Source organism: Lissotriton vulgaris, chromosome 1_1 (genome assembly GCF_964263255.1).
Source record: "Lissotriton vulgaris chromosome 1_1, aLisVul1.2, whole genome shotgun sequence".
In the NCBI taxonomy this organism is placed as follows: Eukaryota; Metazoa; Chordata; class Amphibia; order Caudata; family Salamandridae; genus Lissotriton; species Lissotriton vulgaris.
Window position 1 is genome coordinate 1,256,572,578 of NC_141685.1, and position 24,299 is coordinate 1,256,596,876.

Below are 24,299 nucleotides of genomic sequence, written 5' to 3' on the forward strand. Positions count from 1 at the left end.
CTAGCTTCATCCAGTAAAGGGCTATGAACTATTTGGCAGCTCCGAGCATGTGTGATAGGAGGCGCCAGTCTGCGTGGGTCATAGCTAAGAGCGTTAGGGGCCTAATTCCTAAGATGACCACAGTGGGGGTGTCTGGTGTGGGAAAGCCAATGTCATCTTTAATGTGACTTAACAGCTTTTTCCAAAAAAAGGATCAGCATTGGACAAGACCACCATATATGTAAGTGGTCTCCAGGCAAAATTTGGCAGCACCAGCAATTAGGTGAAGAGGTGGGAAACATCTTATGTAAATGCTGGGATGCATAGTATCATCTTGTCATAAGTTTGCATCCGGTTTCCCGCTGGGGTATGCTTTTGAATATTTTCAGAATGTCGCCTAATAATTTCTCCAACTCGTTCGCGGTGACCTCTTCTGGAGTATCTGCTTGCCATTGTATTTGATATGTGTGGAGTCTGATCGGAGTGGAATGCTGCAATACTTGATAGGTGTTTGAGATCAAGCCCCGCGAGCCGTCATATGAGCGCACTACCATTTTAAAGGGGGTATAGGGTCGAGCTGCCCCCTTGAGTGTTTAACGGTGTATGCAACCAATACCAAATCTGGTAATATTGTAATCTAGACTCCTCAGTTAGGTGATAGTCTCTCTTGCATTGATCAAATGTTTTAAATTTATCATCCTCGAATAGGTCCCGGAATGTGCGGTATTCTCCCTCTCTCCACACTGGAAAGGATTGAGGTTGCAGGGCTATGGGGAAGTTCGGGTTACGCGCCAACGGTGTGTTGGGGGAGGTGAAGGAGGTGAGACCTCTGTTTACTGCAACTTTATCCCAGATGTCTGGTACTGTCTTTGTGGGTGTAGGTATGTAAGCACTGAGAGGCCGGGCACCCAGTGGAAGCCAAGCTAGGTCTCAAAGCGGCCTGCAGGCCATCACCTGATCCATATGTAGTCTGTGCTACTCGCTCTTGCGGACCACCCATTAGTATTCTAGGAGATTGGGACATGCTAGCCCCACTCTATCTCTAGGTAGCATGAGGAGTTTGTTCGGAAATCATGGCCGCTTCCCTCCCCACATAAAATTTGTGAGGTCTCGTTGCAAGCATTGTATATCAGTTTGTGGTATTGGAGTGGGGAATGTTTAGAATAAATATAATATCTTCGGCAGGATGGACATTTTAATTGCGTTAAGTAGTCAAGCCACGAAAGTGGGAGCAATTTCCAGGTTCACAGGTCTTCTAACACTGCCTTTCTACATTCCAGCCAGTTTCCCTCTGTCCATGGGTCCATGTAGACAGGAAGGGGGTAAAGTTTAACCCGAGAAAGCGGATCGAGTGTGACGCCAACTGGAAAGGGGTGAGGGAATGCGGTTCTGGGAGGTTCTTGCTAGGGATCGACAAGTTCTGTGCCCATTACTTAGCCAGGTTGATTTTAAGTCCAGAGGTTACTTCGAATTATCTTAGGATTGAAATCGATGCCGGCAGCGAGGTCCTGGGTGCTGTCAGGGGGAGTAGGAGATCCTCTGCAAACAGTGCTATCTTGTGCTCAATACCCCCAAAGGGAATACCCCTAATATCTCCTGATTGACAAATGGATATTGCTAGTGGCTGTATCGCAAGGGCAAAAAGCAAGGGCGGGAGAAGACAGCCCTGCCTGGTGTCTATGTGCATGTGTATTGGTTGTGCAAGCTGGCCATTGACCCTAACCTATGTCTGGGGAGTAGCATATGACACCATGATTCGAGAGGCCATTATGGGTCCTAGTCCTTTTTTCTGGAAGACAGCCTGTAGAAAGACCCAGTCTACACGGTCAAATTATTTTTCAGCATCAAGAGAAAGTAAGCTAGCTGGGATCTCCTGAAGGTGGGCTTTTCTACTAAATGGGCTATCCGGCACACGTTGTCCACCCCTTGGTGCAGGTGAATAAACCCCACCTGATCCGGATCAATCATGCCGGGCAGGTAGGGCTCTAGTTGGTTAGCCAACATTTTTGATGGCTCTAGTCGGTTAGCCAAAATTTCTGTCTCGATTTTTGCGTATGTGTTAAGGAGTGCAATAGGGCGGTATGTGGTATGACGAGCATAGCATGATCCTTACCAGGCTTAGGGATGTGACCTATCTCAGCCATTGCCATTGCAGGAGTGAGACCAGTACTGTCAGTGAATGAGTTAGAAATTCATAGTAGCTGTTCCTGTATTTGCAGTAAAAACATGCAATAAAATTGGACGAAAGTCCATCCAGACCCGGTGTTTTGCCTAGTGGCAAGTTCTTTAGTGCCTGTTGAAGCTCGGTTAATGTGACTGGCGCTTCAAGAAGTTGTGTTGTCATCTAGGGGGGTTCATGGGCAGGTTGAGAGAAGAGAGAAAGTCCCATCTGGAGGAGAGGGGCCTCTGTCGTATAGAGCTGTGTAATAAGTGCGAAAGGCGTTTAGTTTGTCTTGTTCCATTATGGCCCAATTATCCTCTGTGTTTTTTACTTTTGCAATATGAGCCCTTGCCTCCCGCTGCCACTGCCTACTAGCAAAAACAGACCCCACCTTCTCTCCCCTCATAGTACCTCTGTTTTAGTACCAGCAGTGCTCGCCCAGCCCTATTTGTCCTATGTGCCCTCAGTTGTCCCCGAAGCATAGCGAGGTGCGTTTATGAGTTCTAGAGGGTGTCTTGTGATCTAGTCTCTCCAGGGCTTTAATGTCCCTGACAAAGCCAGCCTCTATTAACCGGACCTCCCGACTGCACGCTATCGCAATTGATGTGATAACACCCCTGGTTGTCATCTTGAAGGAGACCCACAGGACAGAGCACGGGGTTTCAGGGAAGTCGTTGGTTGTGAGGTAGGCAATATCTCTTTCCTATCTCTGCCACATCCACCGGCTCACACAGGATGTGGGGGTAAATCGCCATCGAGGTCTGGGGCAGGCCGAGTTAGGGTGTTCCTGCAGCAGTATTTCCAGGTAGGCGTGGTCAGAAATGGAGATAACTGAGATACAGGCGGATTCCATGTCCCGCAAGAGTGAGTGGGAAAGGAAAAGGTAGTCGATCCGAGAATATGAGCGGTGTACACGTGAATAGAAAGAGTAATCTCGTGCATCTGGAAAGGGATAGCGCCAGGCATCTATAAGGTCTAAGTCAGTGAGGGTTCACTCCAATGCTGCAGACTTCGCTCCAGTGCCCTGAAAGGAGCTTGAGCTACGGTTCAAATCTGGGTCCCACACTAAGTTAAAGTCTTCCCCCAGTATTAGTTGGTTCCCCTTCTGTGCCACTTGGTCTCTCAATATGTTTCTAAGAAAGCGGTCTTGTGCCTGGTTGGGTGCATATATATTGAGGAGGGTAAGACGTCGTGCCCGACGTTGTATTTCAACTTTTATGAAACAGCCATCCCTGTCTCTCACTGCCTGTGGTTTCCCTCGACATGTCCCAGCCTTGCATAGGATTGCAACTCCAGCAGTCTTTGTCTGGGAGGATGCCCAGTATTGTATCGGGTACTTGGCATTGGCAATGCGAAGTATGTTTGATTGCAAGAGATGTGTCTCCTGTAGGAAGAGAAAACTGGGTTGTGTATGAGCAAATGGCGCCAGACCTGTCTCCTTTTATTAGGGGCGTTGAGACCTTTTACACTGAGAGATAGGATTTTGATGCAAGGGGTAGTACTTATCATCAGAGATTGCTAATGGTGTAGAATTGGCCTGTAAAAGGGCCATCTCCAAGGGTCGGTTGTCGCCCTCCCGGGGTTGTCGACGGTATATATATGGCATGACATCCCAACGTATTCGTAGAGAAGGAAGGACAAGACGGGCCCGAGTGCGCAAACGCCAAAACTAGTAAAAACAGACAAAGGTCGCATTAGACCCCACACAAAACCCACCTCTAGCTGTAAGGCTTCCAAAGTTAAGCTCATCTTCCACCCCCATCCCCCATTGGGTTGAGAAAGGAGATGATAGAGAAAATGAAAATAAATTATCAACAATGAGAGGCCAACAGGGCCAATAAATTCCGTTCCATTCCAGGAATAGGCCTAAATCCAGGGCATTGGCCATTCCGGAGATGTCACTCTCCCAGTCATAGGATTGGTCAGGGTGGGCTGAAAGAGAAGAAGTCATCTCCATTCGTGAGCCCCAGACCTTGCAGCCAGCCCATGTCAGGTCAAGAGAAGAGTCCCCCACTTTGTCCTGTTCCATGTTCACTGCGAGGCTCCAGATATCATCGGGCTTGCCAGCAGTGAAAACTGTTGAAACGTAAATGTTCACTCCATTTGGATAGTCTTTCCTGAATGCATAAGTTCACAGTGTTGCTCCTCCAGGCGTAGAGCAGGTATACTAGATTAGGGCTACGCTCAGAGAAGATGTACGTTCCATGTCCCAGACAAATCAGTAGGATGAGTAGTGTCACTCAGAAGTTGCCTGAAAATGGGTGGGAGACCGCCCGCCATCCATGGAACCGAAGGTTCTGTATGATATCTTGCTTGGCTTGGTGGAGGATTGCCCCCCGGCTCAAGCCCCTTGCCATCGCCTGGACACCGTGAACCACTCCGGGCATGTGGGATCCCTAGATGAGGAAAGTGGTGGAGATGGGCTAGCTATCCCGGGAGTTTATTGAGAGGTGTAAGAGCTGCTTGGCCTCTTGTAGGGAGCTCACTACGCGGCGTCTGCCTTCCCAAGTGAAAAAGCAAGGCAAAAGGATGGCCCCATTGATATTTGAGGTCCAGTTCTCGCAACTTATCTGTGATTGGTTTGAAGTCTCTACGATGTTGCAACGTTACTGGAACAATATCTTTGTAGAGTTGAATAGTGTACCCCTTATGGATTAATTCTGTCTTACTTTGTGAGGCCTTCAAGATGGCTTCTATCTTAGTGAAAAAGTATACCTGAGTAAGGATATCTGGCATGAAGTCTGGGTGCTCAGGAGCAGTCGAGGAGCCCCCAGGCTATTCTCTGCCCCTTCCGATATGTAGGGAACCCACGAAGGGGGGGGGGGGCAGTGTCTCAATGCTATATGTATGGCTTTAGAAGGCCGCAGGGGCACGGACACTCCACGAGGCACCTCCAACTCCGTGTGCAGCTTGGCCAACCCCCCCTGCATTACATTTTTAAAGGTATCCCCTATATTTCTAAATTCATTCATGAAAATTTGACCTGTATATGTTCTTTTTCATTGAATGACTCTTTCCTTAGCCTTCATCCTCGATGTGACTTCCTCTTTCTGAGGGTAGCCTGCTCTAAGCCACGTGCTTCTCTTCCTACGCTCTGTTATTGTATTTCTGCAAATTGTCCTCACCCTACAGATCACAACCTCCATCTTTGTAACTTTATCCCTGCGACCTGATAATGCCCCAATGTCCTCACCCCTATCCGTTCATCCCACCGACCATGTGCATGAAAGTACATGCACCCACATACGTTTAACTAACTCTCATTAACTTAAACCGCCACATAGAAACTGGAGCAAATGCATGACATGGTATTCCTTTTTATTGGAAAAATATCAGATATCAAAAAACATTGCATCATGGCATTTGCAAATCTGGCAAATAAGTACAAAATAGCATCTCATAAAGATAAGCCAAATTTGGAACAAACAATATAGAATAAATGCATCATGCATAGGGTTAAAAAACTACACGTGAGATAGAAAATCGAGATGAGAACAGAAAAAACACATTGCTACTACAAAAAAGAAAAAGTGAAACATCATATCTACAGTAGGTAACCAGGTGTGAAATCAGGCAAACCCCGTCAGACTGGTTCCCACATCTTTTGCAACCGTCTATGTCTGGGGTCATTTTGCATCACTGGCATTTGCAACCTGCACAGAAAGACAGATTCTTATGTCCAAGCAATGGGATATGGGGCATGTTTTTGATGCCATGTGTGGGGATTAAAGAGCCCGGCAGAAGTTATAGCAAAAAGAAACACCCTACCACACTAACTGGGGCACTGCATACATACCCCAGCATGATGATTGTAGGCTCCAGGAGAATACAGGCCTTCAGAAATTGATTGATTAAATCAAAGACTTCTATCCCAATATGATACAATGGTGATACAAGGGTCTGCCTGAGATTTGCTGAACCGAAAATACTCAAATGTCGCCTTGAGACCTCTTTGGTGTAGTTTATACGGCGGAATGGTTTTCCTTGAAAGCACAAGACCAATCCCAATAAACATAATAATCATTAACCAAGCAACGACTAATAATAACCATTCAGTCAATCAAGGACTTATAAAGCGCGACTACTCACCCGTGAGAGTGTCAAGGTGCTGGGGGCACAAAGCTCATTTTCATTTGCTTCACATTTGTACAGGTGTGCGGACAGTTTTATTTATTTATTTTTTACCCGATGTAGCCCTGACTAGCACAGGTGTAGTTATGAAACGCTTCTTATGCAAGGCATCTGAAACAAAACCTATCATCCAGGGCAGCAAAGAACACCACGTGGGCTTCCGTAGTGGCCCTCGCACGTCAGTGAATGGACTCATTGTCAATCTAAGCGCTTAGGTTTCCAGTAAAGTAAAAGAGGCCAGCCCAATTTCCCTTCTCCAACACAAAACCAATTAAGAAAAAAACAAGTCACTCAAAAACCCGCTCTGCAGGAATTTCGCACGTGTGTCGTGTCTCGGGTCCACCGCCTGTTCACTCCGGTTTCTGGGTTACTCCGGAACAGTCCAGTGACGTGGGTGTGTTAGGATGACAGAAAAGTATCCCAGGACGACTGGTTAACCATCGCAATGTGCAGATATTCTGCAGAGCGGAAAGCTGGACATTGTGATGATGACGTGCAGGTTTTGTTGAGTTACTGCTTACTATTAATTTTCTTTTTTCATCAAAGCGGTTTGCTGCTAAATCTCTGGCAAGACATACATGCGCACGATTTTTTCATGCCACAAAGAATCTTCTACTCTGCCGTACATATTTATACGTGGCATTGAAAAAAACAATCCCACATCTCTGTTTCCAGGCGCTCTATTTTGCAAGAATCAATTTTCCCTTGCGATAAAAAGCACTAAAAAGAAGCATTTGGACTAAAAAATATATTTTAAAAGTCAATATAAAAATATTCACTGCATGTTAGAAAAGATAAAACCCCTTGGAATCACTCAGCAGCAATAGTGGCCCTCCTTTTCCCCCACAGCAGGCCCAAGAATTTTGCAACTGCGCATTCATGCATTGGAAGTGTGTCCGCGCGTAATATTCTTAATGCTACCAGATAGCTAGGGGTGCCTAGCTGCATGCACGCCGGTGCAATCCAAAAAGAGCAATGCTTAGTATACAGAGGAGTTGCAGATAGCATGTGCAGGATGGGCTCTTATTGGGCCTTCCCAAAATGGACAATCTTCACTGGATGCACACTTCCATTTCACACTGAACGCCTTTACTGGAAGTGCACCCTCTCTACACTGATGGTAAAGCTTCCCATCAGATGGAACAGTGACTTATTATGCTAAAGTTGCATCTTTCGTACATTATAATTATCCCCATGCCAAATGTAAGACATTTATGCAGATATTTTTGCACTCTAGGAGCTGCAGTGGTGTTGTTGTCCAGCTGGAGAGTACTCACTAAATCATAGTGGGAGATGCTGGCACCTTGCTTGGATTTGAACCCGCAGTGTTTACACTGCAAGCAGATTTCTGCAGCAGATATATTGATATATTATATATTACATGTCCCAGACGCAGGAAAATGTGCACTTCAATCCGGAGCTGTAAGTATGTTTATTCTAATCGAGTTAAACTCAGGCATTCGCTGCCACAACAGCTGGTACTGTTTGTATTACACATTTCAGCTCACTTTTGATGTGTGCAGTGCCTATATGTTTCCAACCTACATCATACCACTCCTCTGCCCAAAAAGTTCAAACTATGGAAATAGGTGAGGTCTACTGATCGAAACGACCAATCCAGGAAATGACTAAATGGTGTTTAGCCTGAATGCAAACTGCTTCCCAGTCTGCAAAAAAGAACAGATGATGGATGGAATGCTGATAAAATCAAACATTCACCCTCAGTCACAGATCAGGGTTAATTCCTTCTTTTTTTGCATGCCACGCCATTCTAGTTTTGACCAAGCCATACGGAAATCAGTCTTGACCCTGCCCCCCATGGGAACAATCCAGCCAGAACAACTAGGCCAGGTCCTCCATTGACCATATACGGGCATCCTGGGAACAGTTTTGGGGTATCAACCCTCATCAGCCAGGCTACCTTGAATCGGGTGGCATTGCAAGCAAGGGACCAACGTCTGGGCATACCCTTCCCATGCTGGCGGCAAATGCAAAAAGAACAGATGATGGACGGAATGCTGAACAAATCAAACTTTCACCCCCAGTCACATAACTGGGTTAAACCATTTCAATATGCTTGGCATGCCATTTAAGTTTGAACCCAGACATATCCAAATCAATCTTGACCCTGCTCCACATGGCAACAGTCCTACCTGAACTGCCAGGCCAGGTCCGCCATGGACTAGAAACAAGGATCCTTGGATCGATCTCAGGGTATCACCCCTAATGAGCCAGGCTAGCTTGAATCAGGTCACATAGTGAGCATAGGACCCACGTCTGGGCATTCCCTTCCCACTGAAGGCAACAAATGCAAAAAGAGCAGATGATGGACAGAATGCCAAATAAATCCAACATTCACCACCATATCTGGGTTAAATCCATTGTTATTTTGCTCGCCATGCCATTCCAGTTGGGTCTCGCCATATGCAAATCAGTCTTGATCCTGCTCCCCATGGGACTGTACTGCCAGGACCTCTATGGACCAGAAACAAGCATCCTGGGAATGGGTTCGGGGTATCACCCCCTCATCAGCCAGGTTATCTTGAATCCAATGGCATTGCGAACACTTTGCACTTAGGGTGAAAAATGCAAAAAAGAAATGGTGATGGTCCCAGGGCATTTGTTTTCGGTCCAGGGAGGGCCTGGCCTGGCAGTTCATGCTGGACTGCTCACATGGAGAGCAGGGTCAAGACTGATTGCATATGGCTGGGTCCAAACTTGGGTGGCGTGGTAAGCAAAAACATTGCACTGGCGTGAATGCTTGATTTGTTCAGCATTTCGTGCATTATTTGTTCTTTTTGCTTCCAGTCTGTTGCATATAAACGAGTTAAAAATCAGATAAACACGATTTCTCAAGAATCACACAATTTAATCAAAGGGGAAGCCAAGATTTAAATTTTGGTCTTATAATTCCATGGTCAACACATTTCTTTATATCAGAAACAAGGCCCTAAATTCTACTGTCGACTGTAGCGAGAAAGAGAAGCGAGAGAAATTCCAGAGCCCACTCTTATGGACAAAATGCAGCAAAAGAGGGCCTATTTACCCCCTCGCTCCTCGTCATCCTTCTAGAGAGAAAGAGCCTGCATCCATTAACAAAATGAGAGTAGATTGATTTGGTTTGGTTGGCCAAGACACTATTCAAATATGCAATCTTCTTGTTACCGACAGGTTGGTGCCGCCGGCAAAGAACCCACAGAGATTCCTTTCATAATTTGAAAAGGCCAGAGAAAGGTCGCATTCTTCGAAGCACACCATGGAGCCACCTGATTTCCCCCAACAAGCCTTCCTATTTCTGAGCCCTGTAGTTTGGGACCCATTTCACCAGACGCACTAAGATGGCAAAAAAGGACTATATGTTTCGAGAACATGCTGGTCCCTTCTCCAGGTGCCTGAACTTCCCGGGCAATCTGTGTTTTTGCACAACTGGTGTGTTCTCTGGAGGCTCGGCGCCCCTGGCAAGGGAAGGGGTAAGTGCAACTGGCAAGACAGGTCCTTTTAAAGAGCAGTCACACATTCCCTCTTGCTGTGTGCACACACTCCTGGACAGCCGGCCCGCGCCCTGGTGTCACTGTCAGGTAAAGGGAGACGGCAGCGGCGGCGGCACTGCGGCAGGTTCCTTGAAACTTGACACTCAGTCAGGAAGTGCGGCGAAGAGACGAGAGACAGCTGCACAGAGAGAGATAAGTAGACAATATCATCTCTCGGGGCTCTGACAGCATCTGAAACTTTCGGGGCCTCGTTCGTGGTGCTTCCGGTTCCTGCCGGCCGGATGGAGAGGTGCGCTCTGGCGGGCCCCGGGGCACAGGCGGGCAGGGCCTGACACCGGGTACAGCGATGCTGCCCTCGCCGGCGGGATGAACGTCCAAAAGCAGCAGAGCTCGGCCGCCATCCGGGCCGAGGTGCGTCGCCACGAGGGCCTCAAGGCGCATCTCAGCAGGCTCTTCCGGCTGGTGGAGCGGGTGGGGGACCCGCAGCTCAAGGTGGCCCTGAAGAGCTCGCTGCACGGCGTGAGAGGTGAGTGCACATGCTCCAGCGCGGGGAGTGGCAGCTGGATGTGCGGCCGGTCCTGCCTTTGTTGCCTTCATCACTTAGTGTTCTGTGTTTGTAATCCTGTCCTCACCCCTCCCCGGTGGCTCTATTTCACAAACTTGCTTTTGAACTTCTATCACCCTGCAGTGGGTACTTGTAAGTGGTTCAGTATCACAGACTCGGCTTTTGAACTTATATCACCCTGCAGTGGGTACTTGTGAGAGGTTCAGTATCACAGACTTGGCTTTTGAACTTATACACCCTGCAGTGGGTACTTTAAGTGGTTCGGTATCACAGACTTGACTTTTTAACCCACATCACGTTGCATTCTGGGATTGTTTAGTGCTGCATTTACATCTGTCAGTATCTGGTACTCAGTGCTGCAAGTGGGATGAAAAGGGCATGTGGGCTCTCTGTTGGGTGCGTGACCCCATCAAGCCCTTTCGTCAGGGGGGGGGGGGGGGGGCGCTTATGAAACTAACAGCGTTCCAAAATGTCGATTGGAATCCTGAACCTCAAAAATTCAGAAATGAAGCTTTGTTTACAAAGATCTCTGGATCAGTAAGCATCACAATATTTACAATTTTATGGCACCCTTGTCCTAGGCCTATAGCAGTAGCACAACTGACACAGCACGTATACATGTATGAAGCGCCAGCATTGCATTATTAACAGTCCTGTCCGGTTGTCATCTTCGAAATCAGGGTTTACGCGCCCAAGTGCATTAGCACACTGAATAATGCAGCTCGGTCGGTTAAGACACCTGCTAAAGAGACGTGGATTCGGCTATCACCTAATACTTGTAAAATATCTCAGAGCTTAGTGTATCTGCCAAAGTGCATTGTGTATAATCTGCACGTTACAGGTTTGAATCATAGAAGGTTGCTCAGTGGGTTGCTGCAGATATTCAGGTGTGGGTCACAGGCCACAAGTTGCAATGATCGGGTGTGAGATGAAAAGATGCTCAATCCTCTCAAAACAACAATTAAAGGGTGTTAAGTGCTTGTCAGCAGGTGAGCTGTTACTGAAAGGTCCCCTTGCTATATCCGTTATAAACACAAAAATGAAATATCCTTATTTTCGCTCTCCATCGCCGCTGTGTTTTTTGTTGTTGTGGTCTAATAGAAATGGAGGGCCCAGTGGGTTGTCCCGCATTCATAGCTGCCAAGATGCCACGTGTAGCACGTGACATCGTCTTGCCTCTCATCACATTGCATTCTGGTACTTGTAGTCCTGCACTGATAGGTGACACATAGCACCAAGCCTTTCGCCAGTCTTGACTGTTAAACACAGGTCACACGTTTTCATCTTTTGTATATCCTTCCAGTCAGGTCTAGCGGCGCTACACAACTGCAGGATATGTTTTTTAGGCTAGCACTACTTTGTATTGTGGTACCTAGGCTAGAGAGCCCTACTTCCCATGCCCTACTTCCCATGCATAAACCTTTATAATGACTTGTTAAAAATGCCACGCTGGCCCATGTGTGCTGTGATCAGCGTACACAGCTCTGTATGCCTTTATGTGACATGTAGTCGTGCTGTTAACACCATGATAAAAGACACACAAGCTGAAAGCAGAAGGCATAGTTTGTCCTGTGCCAGCTCTGAGCATCTCCTCCAGGCCAGGGCATTCATTCCTCCCTATGGTTTTCAGTGTGCCTTTGCCTCCGCGCAGCCCAGCCTGGATCATCTCGCGCAGCGGACGTGGCCCACTTTAAAATAGGAGTAAAGCCCGCCCCCTGTTTGTCAGACTTTCACAAGACCTCCATGTGGAGACTCTTAGTATGACTCAAGAACCGTTACTTGCATGAGATGCTAATGTTATTTTAGCATGCAAATGACTTCCCCTGCAGCCGCGGTGCATCCTGTCTGCTCTACCGCAGAGGCGTGAGGGGGGAACTGGCAGTCTTTCTAGAGATACGTTGTCTCTGCGTCTCTTGTGATTTATTCGCACCCACACGTTTTATTCACTTTGCATTCTGGGACTGGTAGTTTTGTCTTGTCCTATTATAAGTGGAAAGTAATGAGTGCCAGAATACGGCAGACCTTAAAAGCAACTCTCACCTGACCTGAAGGGGACGCTTGTCTTCGTTTTCTACAGAGGGACTCATTTTACAGGGTCGGATTGGCAGGGCGGGCAATCGGCTGGTGCCCAAGGGGCTTGTGGCAGAGGCCAGCTTGAGGGCCGATTTTTTTGTCTGTGGCTCAAGCAACTCTATATACCTGGGTTGATTTTTCCAAGCTTTTTCTAGCTTCAGGTGAGAGGTAATCTGAGCAGGCCCTTAATTGTTATTTGGTGAATGACAATAGGGCGGCAGGAGGACCCGCATCATGCACCTCCTTCCATCCTGGACCCCAGAAGGTGTCAGTGAGCCTTTGAGAGAGGTGTGTCTTTTGAGCAGTGCAATTAACAAGTCATCAGTGTGGGGAGGAGGCTTTGTCTCCCCCACAGCCGGTCACAACGACCAGACTGACAAGCCACAGGTCCATCAGATGGACAAGCCTCAGGTGCCTGCTGTCAGTTTTCTCGGATTGAGGTTAGGAGTTTCATTCATATACTGTGCAATGGAATGAGAAAGAAAAACAAGAAACCCAAAAGTTTTAAATAGATTTTCAATTTAAAAACAAATCCAACTTGAAACGGATGCCTTTTTTCGGCATGAAGGTTTGCGAACTGCAATTGTGGGCAACTTTTTTTTTTTTGAGTGGCCAGGCCAAATTTTCATCCCAATCCGACCCTGGCCTGATATATACCAACATGTACACACATGTTCTTTGCAGCTCAGTCAGGCTCCTGTCACACAATGTACATGACGGGAATTGTATGTGACAAATCACCGTGAACATGAGGGCCCGTATCCGCGGGTACAGAAATAGTACAGACGCACATTACATAACCAAAGAGTTGGGTGGAAGGGGTGTAGATACTGCAGCCTCCGGGCAGAGGGCTTGTCCAGGCCTAGTCCCAGTCCTGTAAGACCCCTCTCGCTGAGAACGGCATGAGCATTAACATGGCTTCTGATCGGCACTCTCACAGGCAAGGAGGGAAAGGTGGATTCTAGACCGGCTGATCTTTTAGACACCACAGACAGAGAGGCGTGAACGTGCTTGCAAAAGGACCATGGGCCAGATGGACGACTCGCCAATTAGCGAGTCCTAATTGGGATGTACAACTGTGTCTGAGACACCTTTTGCGATTCCCAATGGGGTCGCAAATTACATTCCTCATGCATATTAATGAGCTGTCGCAATTTGCGACCCCATTGAGAATGACTGGCACTCCCAGGGATGGTGGCCTGCTGGGGTCAGCAGACCTCCATATCTGGGACTGCTTTAAAATAAAGCAGTTTTTTAAAACACAGCCCATTTTCCTTAAAGGAAAATGGGATGCATTTAAAAAATAAAAATGAAACTTTTTAGTTTCTATTTTTAAGGGCAGGCAGTGGTCCCTGGGACCAAATTCTTTTAATTACCTCCACTGAGATGTTGAGCATCTCCAGAGGTCATTCTTTATAAGACCGGGGAACCCCAGGCCCAGTGTCAGTTCCGTGCGACCCCTCCCGCAGAGAACGGCACATGCCTTAACATGGCTTCTGATCGACGCTCTCACCGGCAAGGAGGGAAAGGTGGATTTTTGACTGGCTGATCTTTTAGACACCACAGACAGAGAGGCGTGAACGTGCTTGCAAAAGGACCATGGGCCAGATGGACGACCCGCCAATTAGCGAGTAGCAAATTGGGATGCACAACAGTGTCTGAGACATTGTTTGCGATTCCCGATGGGGTCGCAAATTGCATGCCTCATGCATATTAATGAGGCTGTCGCAATTTTGCACCCCCATTGGGAATGGCTGGCACTCCCAGGGAAGGTGGCCTGCTGGGGTCAGCAGACCTCCATGTCTGGGACTGCTTTTAAATAAAGTTTTTTTTTTAAATGCAGCCCATTTTCCTTAAAGGAAAACGGAATGCATTTAAAAATAAAATTGAAACTTTTCATTTTCATTTTTTAAGGGCATTTTTTAAGGGCACTGTCTGCCCTTAAAAAATATTTGTGCATGCATTCACAAATGGATTTGCGAGTGCTTTACCACCCTTCTGAGAAGGGTGGTAAACTGAGAGGGTTTTGCGACCGCAAATGCGGTTGCAAAACATTCTTACATAGCTTAAGGAGTCTCTATTAGGAAGGGACGCCCTTGGAACGCACCTTCCTAGTAGTAACTCGTTAATCCTATTTTGCTAGTCGCAAATTGATTTGTGAGTCGCAAAATAGGATTAGTACATGGGCCACTGTTTTTTTGCGGGCACAAACGCATCTAAAACCCTTTGTACATCTGGCCCCATCCTTTTACTTCCTAATTCTTTTAATTACCTCCACTGAGATGTTGAGCATCTCCAGAGGTAATTCTTTATAAGACTGGGGAAACCACAATATTATAATAAACTTGGTACTTTTTAGGTGGAGCCCACTATACTGAGCGAGCGCCATCTGTTGCGAGACATATTGTGGGCTTATCAAGTACCTTAGGTGCTTGGAGCCTGCACATTGTTTACCATTGGTTGGCTTTCCTGTCACTCTCAGTGTGGTTCCTTCTAATTCAATGGCTCATCTTGTCCATCTTGTATATGCCCTGCCCCTAGATAATTTTCTTTCCACTTGAGTCATTTCACTGCTCACATTTAGAGATCTACTTTTTCCTTGTGTTTAAGCACTCCACCAGAGCGCATGTGTGTTTCAGCTATGCTTTTCACGAGCCTCTCTTCGGTCCATGATTGCTAGTTCCACACTTACGCAATAAAAACATTAAAATGCATGCCTCATACTACTTTTTTTTCAAAGTTTATTTTCTTTAACCATGCTCGGGGATGCTGTACAGCAAGTCTAAGAGGCAATATCCACACAGTGACTGAAATGCACAACTTGTATTCAGGAACCCGAGTTTAGCTCTGGCTAAATTGCTTGATCAAATTTTGTGATACTAGTCATTTACTTTACTTGATTATGCCTCCTTTTCTCTGATAATCACATTTGAAAGTGTTTTCAAATATTTCCGGTCAGGAAGCGTGATGTATAAAATCCTCTCTTCTATCAGGTTTGATAGATGGTAATTTTGCTCTGTCTTTAATAACATTATAAACAAAAAACAGTATCTAATGGGGAGTAGGGCGTTAATGAATGTTTCTACGTTAAAGTTTGAAAACTATCCCTCCTAATAAAGGCAGTTGAATGCATTCATATATTCTAGTGTACTAAAGAGAAACTGTCCCACATGTTAAAGGAATACGCATTTTTTTTTTTTTTTTTAAATTATGAGGAGTCTTTTCTCGATTTTTTATAGGACTTTTGTTGCATGATTTACAAGCCAAATATTTTGATGGCTCAGCTCATGCTCCGGGTCTTAGAGGCAAGGTTGACGACTCACCCATCTCCTTATTAAGTTGCTAGAACAACACGTTCTGTTGAGGCTGTCAGCCTTTTCCATAGCAGGAAGAACCTAAGCCGCATCATAGATGAACTAGCGGCAGTGGTCTACATGACCTACATAGAGATGCAAGGAGGCTTGCGGCCTCAGTACATGTGGGGCACCTTTAGGCAGCGTCGGGTTTTCCCCAACAATATATAGGGTTCTGCATCTTAATTCTTCACGTTGGGATTTGGAGCCTAAATGTCCCAGCATGCAAAGCTCTGTTGCCTAGTACATTTTGTAACGTTAGTCATAGAAAGTATTATTTACCTCAGTCATTTAGAGGGCTATTCTTAAAATGTAATGGTCTCTATACAAAATGCCATTGTAGATTTGTTTTACAGCGTTTGGGCTGTTTTTAAGAGCTTAATAAGGGTGACTATAGGTCTTCCTATCCACAGGACACTGTGCCCGGGCCCGGGTTTCCTTTGTTTCTTTTATAAATGATTGTAATCTGGTATTGTAGACCAGTTAGACATATTATGCTAAACAAGGCAGTATAAAACCAGCAGATTTCTCGCCCGCCTTTTTCTTTTTGGGTATCAGACGTATGTGCACAGTGAATGGTTTGTCCCCTCTTGAAGTGACGTGCAGGTGGAACAAATCTGCATGTACGTTCTGCTGTACAGCTAGTTGCTTTTTTTATTATTTGTATTTTTATTATTATAGCCAAATACTGAGAACGGCTTCAAGGTGCAAGAACATCTTCCTGCCTCTGCCTCACTATTCAGCCATGAGAACCTCAGGTACCAGGTATCAAGAGATAGAGGCACCTTCAAGTCAGCCCTGATGCGCTACAACCAACTGATCCAGACCATCAAAAATACCACATTGGTAGACCGCATTGACGCCAGTACCAACAGATGCAAGGAAATCTTCAATCATAAAAGATTTCACTTCTCCAGCAGTTACCTTCATCTCAATCGCCCGCTACCAGGACATCGGCAATGATCTCTCCCTTGTCTTCACCCACAAAATCAACACCATCTACTGAAATTTCCATCTGCAACTGGACCCGACTGCCCTCAGCAATCAACCTCTGACCTCATCCAAAAAATCTACACTCACTTCGTGGCCCACCATCACCCTGGATGAAACTGCCACTGCCATGAAGTCTATCCACTTCAGGGCCTTGTTGGACCAGTGCCCCACCACGCCTACTCCAGAGGACACCTACCCATCAGCACCATGCTCACACCCATCCTGACAGCAATATTTCCAGACACTTAGAAACATGCCACAGTCATCCACTTGCTGGAAGAACCCTCTGAGGACCCCGCTACACTTACTGACTACAGACTGACCTCTCTGCTCCTGTACCTGCCAAGGTATTAGAGAAAATCATCAACAAATGTCTCATAGAATACCTCAATGACCATCAACTCTTGGGCACCTCAGTCCAGATTCAGACCCAACCACAGCACCAAAACTGCTCTCATCACCACCACAAGCAGCATCCGCAGTATCCTAGACAGAGGAGACACAGCAGCCCTTATTCTGCTGGACATCTCTGCAGCAGATGTTTTCATCCAATCAATCCACATCCAGGGCCTGCAAGACTTCGGAGTCCAAGGGCCGCGCTCTGCTTGATTTGCTCCTTACTGACTGGAGGGACACTCAGTCAGTCAGCCTGGCTGCATTCACCTTGGACGCCTGTGATCTCAGCTGCAGAGTCCTGCAAGGATCCTCCCTGAGCCGGACCCTCTGTAACGCCTACATGATCCCGCTGGCCAGCATCGATATGCTCTGACGACCTCAAAGTATTCTGATACGCTGATGACACGTAACTTATCTTCTTCGTCATGCACAAGACACCCAGATCCTGGAACAATTTCATGGCATGCCTGACTGAAATCGGCTACTGTGTGAAGTCCAACAGTCTGAAGCTCACTGACCACAATTGATCTTCGGGAAAAGCTCCGCTCCATGGGACTCTACTTGGTGGATGACACAGCTAGGGCCTACACTCACCCACATCTCCCATGCAAGCAAACTCAACATGACCTCCCAAGTCAGTGCTGTGACTACCTCATGCTTCCATACCCTGAAGTCTCTGGGGAAAATGTTCAAGTGGCTCCCTCTCAACACCTGGACAACCATCACCTACATCCTTGTCACTAGCAAGCTGGACTATGGGAACACCTTCTATGTCAGGATCAACAAGCAACTCCTCAGGAGGCTGCGGACCACTAGGACTCGGCAGCCAGAATCACTTACAACCTCCCTCATCGCACACACATTGCACCTCCTTTCAAGGAGCTACACTGGCTACCCAGTACATAACTCAGGACCTGCGTACCTCAACAATTACATCTTCTTCCACAAACTTTCCAGACACCTCCGCTTGACCAGACTCAACTGGCACACATCCCACGCATATGGAAAACCAGATCTGGGGATCAAGCCTTCTCCTGTATTGCTCCGAAAGCTTCACTTCAGAGTCTCCTCCTCACTTCTTGAGTTCTGCAAGAAACTGAAGATCTGGCTCTTTAAATACCTCCTCCATCTGCTGTAGGTGAGGCTGTACTCTCAACCGCACGGTGCCAGATTGCCCTCCCGGGTAATAGCACAGTTTACAAATCAACATAACATAACATCATATGACATAACATCACATGGCATAACATAGCATAACATAACTTCCAAAAATATACTTAAAAAAATAGGACTTTATTTAGAGTTTGGTGGACGGGTAACTTTGACACAATATGGTGGATATCCTGTCCACTTTATTATTCACTTGTTATATCCTAGGCTACATGCAATGAGGCAGACAGTATACCTGTCACTTTTGTGGCAGAGCAGCCATCCGTCCAACTCTCAAAAAGGACCCTTTCCTCTTCCCACTGCAGAACTGGGCTGATTCCACAATATAAGGAACATATTTCAAAAGGGAATGATTGTAGACTACCAACTGTTAGAATTATGTAAATGCTTTGTAGCCCCAGACTAAATATGCGGTTGTGCTTTAAAATGTGAGATTTTATTTTCATCAGTTTGAATAGTCACTACCATGTTGAGTGGTAATTCCTTGATGATGCGGGCCCCAATTCCGGAAAGCAAATCCTTGACTATTGGAGAGCTATACTACAGTAGGGTGGGATCTGCCTTGTCAGAAAGCTTTCCTGCCTGAAGAGGAATACTTCATCTTTAAAGGTGATCTTTGGTACAGATATCAATTAATATTACAGATGACTGTAGTCACTGAGATTATTTGCAGATTTCAGTAGTTTTCATGTGCATCAATGCCTCTATCATTTACAGGATGACGTGTCTGTGAGTCTTGGAGATCTGTTATGGTTGATAGATGCCGCCTGGATTTTCAGAGATTGCTGTTGCATTGCAGCCCCTTCTGCCTTTTTAGTGTTCTATTGGAAGATGAGTGTTTTTTTAACTCTTAGATACACCCACCTGGAGGATGAGTGAGTATGCACTGAGTTTTGGTTAAACTCCACTCCAGGATGAGTACAGACTGACGGAGAAACTTTCCTGCTGAAAGACTATTTGAAAATAGGAGATGCTCTTCTGGAGGATGAGTGATCCTTGGCTCATGGATAAGCTCTCCTGGAGGATGAGTTGTTATTGAGTTATGGAGAGGCTCTACTGCAGGATGAGTATTGACTGATGGGGAAGATTTCTTGTAAGAACACCCAGTGAATATAGGGATGATCTTCTGGCGGATAGAAATGCTCTCCTCGATGATAAGTAGCTGTTGTGTCTTGGAGAGAATCTATGGCAGGCTGAGTTTTGACTGCCGGAGAAGCTTTCCTGCAAGAACACTCAAGGTAGGAGATTCTCTTCTGGAGACTGAGCATTCCTTGCTCTTTGATGTGCTCTCCTGAATGATGTGTAGTTCTTGTGTATTGGAGAGGCTCTATGGCAGAAGGAGTATTGACTTCAGGAGAACATTTCTTGCTCTTCTATAGGATGCATACTCATTGGCTGATGGGGAAGCATTTTAACAAGAACACTCAATGATTTTAGGACATGGTAATATGGAAGACGCAAGATTATTCGCTGTTGGATATGATCTCCTGGAGGGTAAGTAGTTGTTGAGTTATGGAGAGGCTGTGCTGCAGGGTGAATATGGACTGCCGGGGAAGGGTTCTTGCAAGAAAACTCAGTGGCTGTAGGAGATGGTCTTCTGAAGAACGAGCGTTGCATCTGTGCTGGTATGTTGATGGATTAAACACGCTTGAAACCTATTCCCAGAGTGTGCGTGCTTCCGTTCTACGGATACTATGGACGTGCTCTCTTGGGTGATAAGTAGCTTTTGAGTCCTAGGGAGGATTCATGGTCAGCTGACTGAGCGCCAGAAAAGCTTTCTTGCAAGAATATTCTTTCACTGGAGGATGTGCTGTTCTGAACGATGAGTACCAATTGCTGAAGAAGCTGTCTTGCAGAAGCGTCCCCATGGACTTTGGATATGCTCTTCTGAAGGTAAAGAAGTTGCTGAGTCTTGGAGTTGCTCTCCTGCAGGATCAGTGGTTTTTGACTTTTGAATTTGAAGTGCTATAGGGCGGGTAGTCACTGAGTCCTGGAGAAGCTCCTCTGGAGGATGAGTAATCACTGGCTGCAGGATAAACTTTCTGGAGTGCTCAGTGACTGATGCCTTTTGAAATATTTACTTTAAGCAGCATAAATGTTCCTTGATTCCCAGGGATTTTCACTGGATGATAAATGATTTTTGATATCCTCAAAACAATTGAAAATATGTGTGAGGATAATTTTTTTTCTTTGACTATTTAAGATTGTAATTTACTGACTGAATGAAGGTCGACTCTTGGAGAATTACTCCTGGTGGACAAGTGTCATGGAAATGAAAAGTTGGAAGGTCACTGGTCTTTAATTATCAAAGATACTCCCAAAGAACATGAGTAACTGGGGGCAGGAGTTCCCCATAGGGGTGTTGCATGTTGATCGGGAGCGGACCGGATATCAATGTCCCCACTTTGTCATAGTCTTAGAACCACAGCACGCACACTGAGGGAATGGGTTTAAAGTGTGTTTAATCCATCAAAAACACCAGCATAAATGCAAGGCATTTCGGTCTTCTTGGCCTTGATCACGCATCAAGAGCCATCATACACACATTTAGGTGCAAAGATATGGTCATGGAAACAGGACAATGCATATAATGTACTGTACAAAAGGTTATATGTCCCTCTGTGGCCGCCATCTTGGAATGCATACCTGCCTAGTGAGCTGGTACAACAAAGTGGGTATATATATTATATATATATATATAATTATATAATTTTATATATATATATACTGGCAGCCCGTCCCGACGTTGTCCGGGTAGGCTTTGCGAGGTGAAAGGTAGTCACCAGCATTTGCTCAACCCGGACATGGCCAGCTCCTTTCTGTGTTTTAGCAATCAGCCCTTTTTGCCCACTTCCCCTCAAAGTACTTGGCCTTCTGTTGTGAGAGCCTGCGCACCTTCCCCCGCCAATCTCCTGAGCCCAGTCACCTCATCCTCACACTATCACTGGAGTACACTCACTTCCGCGCTCCTCCGCAGTGAACCGTGTGTTGGTTCACACTATCACTCGAGTACACTTACTTTCGCTCTCCTCCCCACGCTCCTGGCCGTAGGCTGAACACCGCCTTACTTTTCTTCTTTACGGCTGCACTTTTGCCGCTCCTCCCCACGGCTCCAGTGGCGCGCATTGCAGTGAACCGGGTGTTGGTTGCACTTTCGCCGCTACTCCCCACGGCTCCAGGAACGCCATTGCAGTGAACCGGGTGTTGGTTGCACTTTCGCCGCTCCTCCCCATGGCTCCAGGAACGCCGCCTTACTTTTGTTGTTTACGGCTACACTTTCGCCGCTCCTCCCCATGGCTCCAGTGGCGCACATTGCAGAGAACCTGGTGTCGGTTCCGTGCTCCTCCTCGCGTCACGCCCACACGCTATCGCGTTTTATGCACCAAACGCTGCGTTATGCGCCCATGACGCTGACCCTGAACGCCGCGATTAATCACTGTATGCCTAGGCCTAAGGACTACTTTTCCCCTAACGTTCTTTCCCCCCCTAATGTACATGGTGTGGTGATTTATAGCCTATGTCCATCTCCTGGACCTCCCCTTTCCAATGCTGTATTGGGTGTTGTGATTGGTGGTGTACTTCTGGAGTTTACCTGGCCCAAAGGTTCCCAGTTCTCTCTTTATAATAGTAGTATATATATAGTAGCAGCCCGCCCCAGCGTTGCCTGGGGCAGAAAGGGGCTGGGGGCAGTAGACACGCCCCCGCCCGACCCCCCCCGCACCTACTCCCTCCCGCCCCGACTCACTCGCGCCCCCCTCCCTCCCCGGCTTACTCGCACCCCCTCCTGCCCCAACTCACTCGTGCCCCCCTCCCGCCCGACTCACTCGCGCCCCCCTCCCGCCCCGACTCACTCCAGCTCCGACATTTGCATCACACAGTCTCACTTTCCCGTTCCTTACCCGTGCCGCCGCTCCTCACTGCACAGCCGCTCGTCACTGCACCGCCCTCCTCCTTCATCATCATGCACGTCGTGTAGCGGCCAGCGTTAGTTCCCGGCCGGCGCAACTTTCAGGGGACTACTTTGTTTACAAACGTAATTTTTTTAATTTACTTAAAAAAAAAAATTATATAGCCTATGTCCATCTACACACCCTGACATTTTCATAGATGTATCGGGTGTGTAGATTGGCGCTGTAGTTCCCGAGTTTACCTTGCCAAAAGGTGCAAGTTCTCTCTTTATAATAGTAGTATATATATATATATATATATATATATATATATATATATATATATATATATATATATATATATATATATATATATATATATTTTTTTTTTTATTGGATATTTTTTTTTTAAATTGGCGTAGGCTGTTGAGAGAAGCATGGTAACAACGAACAGTGGGTGAAGAATGTGGCCCTATGGGCCCGGTATATAGAGGATTTATTTATCACCTGGAGAGGTACACTGTAAGAGGCTGAAAGATATATTGCAGCCCTAAATTGCAATGATTTAAATCTAAAATTCAAAAAATGCATCAGTGACACCCAAGTGGCATACCCAATTCTTATGGTTGGGGAACAGTCAGAACACCGCGAGTGTTCCAACTCCGCAAGCCCTACCACACATGCCTTAACCATGCATTGTTGGCTGGGGGAGTCGGGGTTGTTTTGTGGGCTGGGGGTAGGTCGGTGTTGTTTCAAGTGGGGCTGTGGGGTTGGTCAGGGTTTTTGTAAGTGGGACTGGTGCGTGAGTCGGGGGTAGTTTGGTTGGCTGGGGTTGGTCGGGGGGAATTTTGTGGGCTGGGGGCTCGGTGTAGTTTTCTGGGCTGGGGGTTTCGGGGCTCGTCTTCAGGGCTGGTGAGTTGAAGTAGTTTTCAGGGCTGGGGTATTGGGGGTAGTTTTCAGGGCTAGGGTGTGGGCTAGTCTTCAGGGCTGGGGGGTGGGACAAGTTTTCAGGGTTGCGGTGGTCAGAGTAGTTTTTAGGGCTGGGGGATTTTTCGGGTAGTTTTTAGGTCTCACTGAGCTAGAGCATAATAATAATTTTCAGACAAACAAAAATCCTGGTTTCATGTTTTATTAATCATTCATTGTATATATGATGTTAGTGTGGTAACATCCTGTGTTCCTTGTCTTGGGAACTTCCTTCTTTTGAATGCAATAGAACAGCCACTGATTAATCTCAGGTCTAGGTACTCTGATTGCCCCTAAACAAGTCCTAACAGTGCTGTAAATTCATATAACAAATAAAATCCCTTGCTGGCCATTCTCTATTATAATAAACTTTGCCCGAGCCCGCAAGGATATATTGGGTTGCTCACCTTCCTACACATTATGCTCGACAGAGACGTCATTCAGCTGTTCCTCTAATCCTCCCATTTGTTGGGGTTCTATCTCTGCTCACTGCACTGACCCCACACTCCTTCTTTCAGATGTTTTTAGACTGTCTTTGAATACCCACAGTTTTCAAAAGATTCAAGATTTCCTTGAAACCCCATTCAGTGTCACTGAAAAGTGCACTGCTCGTGCGGCATTATTCAGGGCACAGTGGGCACTGGTGCCACTGCACCTAGCTCACCAATGGAAACTACGCCCCAGGCTCAGAGCTGGCCTGATGGTTAGAGAAGTTCCTACTCAAAGGCACTCAGCATTTACCCCCGTGGTTGGCCCCGTGAAATAAGTAAACAAAGGCGGATGTGCCTTCAGTTCTGCTTCTGTTCCTTGGAATTTTATCACTGAGCCTTTTTAGAAATCTTTTATTGGTTAATGCGTTTCCGTAGCTCTCTAAATCCTGACTCTCTCTGTCTCACGTTCAATTAGGTGCAAAGCAAATTAATGCAAACGTTCATAAATATTTCTTTTTCATTTGTGAAATTGACATTTTATGAGTTATTTGCCATGGCGAGCGTTCATGTGCAACAGATCAAAAAAGAATACAAATATCGTTGAACGTAATCTGCAACAGGAGGGAAACATCCTCAACAACGCGGGCATTACCCCGCGCTACTATTACGACGCTGCCTTTACACCGCAAGTCGTTACGACGAC